The sequence below is a fragment of the Ictalurus punctatus genome, chromosome 9 (genome assembly GCF_001660625.3).
Source record: "Ictalurus punctatus breed USDA103 chromosome 9, Coco_2.0, whole genome shotgun sequence".
Lineage (NCBI taxonomy): Eukaryota > Metazoa > Chordata > Actinopteri > Siluriformes > Ictaluridae > Ictalurus > Ictalurus punctatus.
The window spans coordinates 10,135,001-10,141,622 of NC_030424.2; positions in this window are offsets into that span (position 1 = coordinate 10,135,001).

A 6,622-nucleotide genomic window follows, 5' to 3' on the forward strand; every position below is an offset into this window, starting at 1 on the left:
GTGGAATGCACTTCCAATCTCAATCCGGACTGCAGAATCTCTCACCATCTTCAAAAAACAGCTAAAGACCCACCTCTTCCATAATAAAAAAAATAACAATAAAAAATAATAAAAAAAATGCACTTACACCTCTACTCTGCACTTTGCTTCTTCTGGAATTCAATTAATAGATCTTGTATGGTGGCACTTCTTGTATTGTTCTCTGCTTGATATATCGCTTTGCTTGTATCTTTCTCATTTGTAAGTCGCTTTGGATAAAAGCGCCTGCTAAGTGAATAAATGTAAATGTAAATGTACAGACACAGACAAATATATACCTGACCATCACACCTGTGCTTGTTGAACATCCCATTTCTAAAGTCCCCCCCGCTGTTATAATAACCTCCACTCTTTTGGGAAGGCTTTCCACTAGATTTTGGAACGTGGCTGTGGGGATTTGTGTACACACAGCCACAAGAGCATTAGGGAGGTGATTACAATGATTGCAGTGATTAGCATATTTGCTTTAAGCTTGAACTTGTATCTCTTAGAGCTGCTGCAATGTCCTGTCCTTCACCTCTCTGAGCATAGCGTCAGCATCGGTAAGGACTCTTGGTGAATGCTGCAGAGGTTGTAGTGGTGTCCTGTCAGTACCTGAGACATGTTATGGATAAAAAATGTCATAAAATAAACATAAGGGAGACCTAGCATCCAGCAAAGGGGAGAAGAAGAAGAGACGGGCACCTAGACACATAGAAGCGGGATTAGGCGGACATTGACAAATTGGAATTACACTTTAAAGATCTTTAAGAGCAGTAATAGTCAAAAAAAGTCAAAAAGAGGTATACGAGCTGAGCTGAGGAGGGCTAATACACACACACACACGCTCGTACAGTCAAGGGCGGGAAAGTAGACACAACATACACACACACTCTCTCTTTCTCATACACACATGAATAACTTTAATAATATCTTATAGTAATAGAGAAACTCTATAAAAAACAGAATAGTAGGATATGCAGGACAGTAGAACTGTAATGATATTAAGAAGTTGGAAGTACAGTAAACCGCTTTTCAAGTATTATAAATATATATAAAATAAGAAATATAGTGCAAATATGAAAATAAATTATAAACTAGAAATACAGAAAAAATATAACTTACTCATGATTCAGATGGTGAAGATTCTCGTCTCGCAAGGAAGGCCTTAATTTTAAGAGAACCATGAAGAGAGCCAGTTATAAGGGTGGCTGGGTCAAACTGCCCCCCCCCTCGAGATAACGATAAGACCAAGGTCCCTCTCGGTTGTTTAGTCGTCTTGTCTACGTCATCTTATTTCCCTAGGTAAATGAAAAGTGAAGTTTCTGAGGCCCTAAGGTAACTGAGAATTCTGGTTTCTGACCCCCTAAGGTAACTGAGAATTCTGGTTTCTGACCCCCTAAGGTAACTGAGAAGTCTGGTTTCTGACGCCCTAGGTAACTGAAAAATTCTGGTTTCTGATCCTCTGAGTAACTAGAAACTCTGGGTTTTTATTTTCTGGGTTATTGGAAATGCCTGGGTTCTGATTTTATGTGTAAATTAAAACCCCTGGTTTCAATTCTATGTGTAAGTGAAATCGCCCTTTCCTGGAACATAAAAGTAAGGTAAATGAGCTCTTTTTTTAACCCTATTGGTAGTGAGATCATAGTCTTTTTGAAACATATGGGTTATTTAGTGTGTAAATACAGTATAAATACTGGAGCTTAAGCTCAGGGTATTGGGATCACTTTTGAGAATTCTCATCGGTGTGGATCTCGTGTGGTGGAATGGAACAATAAAGCTGGACCCTTGCTTCTTCTCACTCACGGCTGGTGTATTTTTTCTATCTCCAACTGGGCTCAGAGGTAGATGTGAGTATTGGCTTCTAAGTTGAATTTTAAATGTTTTTGGGTAATAGGCTAAATTTGAGCCAACAGACACCTGGCTCTGAAACAATACAGATTAAAAACAGCAGTTTCCCGTAATGGTCTTTGTGTCCATCATCACCTAAGAAAATGTAGATATCTTCTGTAGATAAAAAACATTTAAATTAGTAGTAAGAGAGTGGGTGTTAAATTCTTACCTTTTGAGTTAGGTATCTGGTCACCATCGCCTATAACAGGGATATTCAGTTAAATTACATGAAAATCCAGTTACATAAAATTCATTCCTTATAAAGTTTGAGATAAGAAACTAAGAAAATAAGTTATCTTCTTGTGCTTTTGTGATTATTTTATGGCTGCTAATAAAATAAAACACTCTTTTCTAATTTTATAAAGTATTTTAAACATAGTTTAAAAAAAAAAAAAAAAAGCTTTCCACTGGATTTTGGAGTATGGCTGTGGGGACTGGCCTATTTAGCCACAAGAGCATTAGAGAGGTTGGGCATCAGTGTTCAGTGAGAAGACCTGGGGCGCAACAGCGTTCCTGTTCATCCCAAAGGTGTTCAGTGGGGTTGAGATCAGGCTTGGGCCACTCAAGTTCATCCACACCAACCTTGTTAAACCATGTCTTCATGGACCTCGTTTTGTGCACAGGGTTACTGTCATGCTGGAACATGTTTGGGTCTCTTAGTTCCAGTGAAGGGAAATTGTAAAACTGCATCATACAAAGACATTCTATACAATTGTGTGCTTCCAACTTTGCAGCAACATTTGGCTGTGATGGTCAGGTGCCCACGTACATTTGGCAATATAGTGTTGTATTTTTGCAAAGTACTTGATTCATCAACTGGTAGGCTGATTGATAACCCCTGCATTATCTGGTTTTCCCAAGAATGAGGTCACCTATACACTGGTCAACATTCAAAAGTGCTGTTATGGTTTGGCCTACTGCCTGTAGCAGACAATATATCATACATGAGTATGAAATAAATCAGTATGTGCAAGTAATGTGCATCAGCAAGTGACAACTTGTTGCCCCTAACCCACACTAATCATCCATCCATCCATCCATCTTCAACCGCTTACTCCTTTTCAGGGTCGCGGGGGAATTTGGAGCCTATGCCAGGGAGCATTGGGCACAAGGCAGGGTACACCCTGGACAGGGTGCCAGTCCATCGCAGGGCACACAATCACACACCCATTCATACACTACGGACACTTTAGACATGCCAATCAGCCTACCATGCATGTCTTTGGACTGGGGGAGGAAACCCCTGTAGCACGGGGAGAACATGCAAACTCCGCACACACAGAGCCGCGGGAATCGAACCCCGACCCTGGCGGTGTGAGGCGACCGTGCGCCCCCCACACTATATACTATAAATAAATGACATAAAAAATAATTTCTTAATTGGTTGTGATCTGTGGTGCAGCACAGTACTGCGCAAAAGTCTTAAGCACATGTAAAGGACTGTTGTAAAGCATAGATGCCGTCTAAAATAATGAAATTAATTTTCTACATATAAACGCTTCCATAAAGAGCAGTAAATGCAATGAACTAAACAGTCAATATTTGGTGTGACAACCTTTTGCCTTTAAAAATGCATTAGTAGTCTCGGGTACACTTCATACAGATTAATATGAACAATGACTGGTAAAAAAAAAATTCTAAGCATCTTGCAGAATCTACCACATTTCTTCAGAAGAGTTTGACTGGCACACTTGCCTCTGTTTTTGCAGGTAATCCCTGACAGCCTTCATTAGGTTTTTTTTTTTTTTTGTCTGAAAAGTGGTCTATTATGTAATATCCATCCATCCATATTCTGTACCGCATATCCTATACAGGGTCTCGAGGAGCCTGGAGCTAATTCCAGGGGACTCTTCTTTCTTTCTTTCAAACCTTTAAGTTCTGCTCAACTTTTAAAAAGTTGAAATCATTTTTTTTAAAAATTAAAATTAATGCATCCTTTTGGCCTGTAATAATTTCAGGGGGTCTTTATAATACCAAAGTGTCATTGGTGTGTTATGATTATGTACATGCTTACTTATTATAATTTTTTTGCCTATAATTTTACTTCAATAAGCTCACGTTCAGGCAGAACAACATTATGGACTTACTTGGACCTTCAATTGGACCATGTCTTTAACTTTAGAACTGCTGCAGAGAGGAGAACAATGCATTAGCAGCAACCATCAGAAGTAGCATTTCACTAACAGATAAGGTCTACGTGACCAAACTTATCTTTTTAAACAAAAGACTGAACCAAGCAATTTAGTAACACTTACTTTTCCAACCTATTGTTGCCAACTTTTTTGAGACATGTTGCAGCCATGAAATTCAAAATTACCTTAGTTTTTCTTAAAATGGTACTTTTACTGAGTTTAAACATTTGATATGTTTTCTATGTTCTATTGTGAAAAACATATGGGTTTATGAAATTTTCAGATCATTGCATTCTGTTTTTATTTACATTTTACACATCGTCCCAAGTTTTTTTGAATTGGGGTTGTACAAATAAAACAGATAAACAGCCAAAAACCAAATGAAAAGGCTTCATCAGACCAGCAACAAACAGGCTTTCATGCTTGTCATCAAAATGGTTCACCACAAAAATGAACTGAAATTAATTTGCATGTAGACAAGCAAACTCAAAGGTTATTTACTGAATCTCCTGCAAGGTGACAAAAATATGAGTGTCTGGCTTTCTTTGCTTGTGAAACTCAAGCAGAAAACCAGCTCAACTAGTTTCACTGCCTCAAAGACGAAAGCATATCTCAACTCAAGACTCATTTCTGCTTTATTCTCATACACTAGACCACTTTTTACTTTCCTAAGACTAGAGAACCTTGGTATATTTTTACTTAGTAAACTTTGTATACTACAATTGTATTTTAAAAAAGGAATTCATTTTATTCATTTATTTCTTTTTGCATGAAACGAAGTTTGTCTAGTTGTTCAATCTGGTGTTTTTTGAGGGTGAAAATTAAGTCATTTGTATATAGGAAAGTAATAGGAAACCTATTGGCAATTACAAAGTGCAACCAACCAATAAAAATCAACCAACAAAAGGACACATTAAACAAGCAACACATGAAAACATGACCGCAGATTCTTAGGAAAAACAAAAACATCAATGTGAAATGCATCCATTCACCATTATACAAAAAGGACCAGTTCTTATACTTTATATGGACAATATCTATGGATTTTTGCAATATCTAGTTGGGATTTTTTAAAGAAAATACTTACATTTATTCTGTGTTTTAAGGCTCAGTTGTAATTTAAAGACACATACAGAAACGCTAGTCAACAAACTAGTCAAGAACTGCTACAAGAGACATAACACTATACATAGCAGCACCTAGGTTCTCTTCAACATGTGCCATTAAATATCTATTTCATTCAGTTCTCTCAAAACATCTTGTTCAGCATCAACCTTTGTCTAAAACCATAAAGAGTTCTCTCCAAGGAAACCAAACCAACTCAAATGATTAGGATAAATGAATTGCTTTCAGTTGACACACTGAAGATTGTTATTAATTGGTTCTCTTCAAGGGTGGCTTAGTGGTTAGCACGTTCGCCTCACATCGCCAGGGTCGGGGGTTCGATTCCCGCGGCTCTGTGTGTGCGGAGTTTGCATGTTCTCCCCGTGCTGCGGGGGTTTCCTTCGGGTACTCCAGTTTCCTCCCCCAGTCCAAAGACATGCATGGTAGGCTGATTGGTGTGTCTAAAGTGTCTGTAGTGTATGAATGGGTGTGTGAATGTGTATGTGATTGTGCCCTGCGATGGACTGGCACCCTGTCCAGGGGTGTCCAGGGGTGTACCCCGCCTTGTGCCCGATGCTCCCTGGGATAGGCTCCAGCTTCCCCGCGACCCTGAAAAGGAGTAAGCGGTTGAAGATGGATGGATGGATGGTTCTCTTCAAGGGTGCAAGGTGGCTTAGTGATTAGCACGTTCAGGCTTCGGGGTTATATTCTCGCCGTGGCCCTGTATGTGCAGAGTTTGCATGCTCTCCCCGTGCTGTGGGGGTTTCCTCCAGGTACTCCGGTTTCATCCCCCAGTCCAAAGACATGCATAGTAGGCTGATTGGCATTCCAAAGTGTTTGTAGTGTATAAGTGGGAGTGTGAATGTGTATGTGATTGTGCCCTGCGATGGATGGATTGGCACCCCATCCACAGTGTACCCAGCCTTGTGCCCGGTTGCTCCAGGTTCCCCGCAACCCTATAGGATAAACGGTATAGAAGATAGATGGATGGATGGATGGATGGATGATTCTCTTCATTCAAAATACTTGTTACTGATTTGACAAAATTGTTGACATGACTATTTTGAATTTGATTTTGAATATTGATTGAAGAAGACAGCAAGAGCTATGTGTGTAATATGAAATCTTAGGAATGAATTTCCATTTTCAGGCTGATCACATCTTCATATAACCAATTCCTAAAAATCAGATGTGCTAAGAGAACACATGTTGCATTTGAGACATGTTTATTAACACAACGAACTAAACTCACTTCTAAGGAATATCAAACTTTGGCGACAGCTCATATGGGTTTATGTTAAGACAAATACTCACGGTGTGACTGCTCAGGTGTGAGGACCAAGACAGTGACCTCTGCTGAGTCAGACTGGCCAGCATCGCCTGTGACGGTCAGCCTGAACTTATACACTCCAGCAGACAGGTTGGACACCCTCACTTCATCGTTAAAAGTGGTTTTCTGAAAGGAATGGAGACAC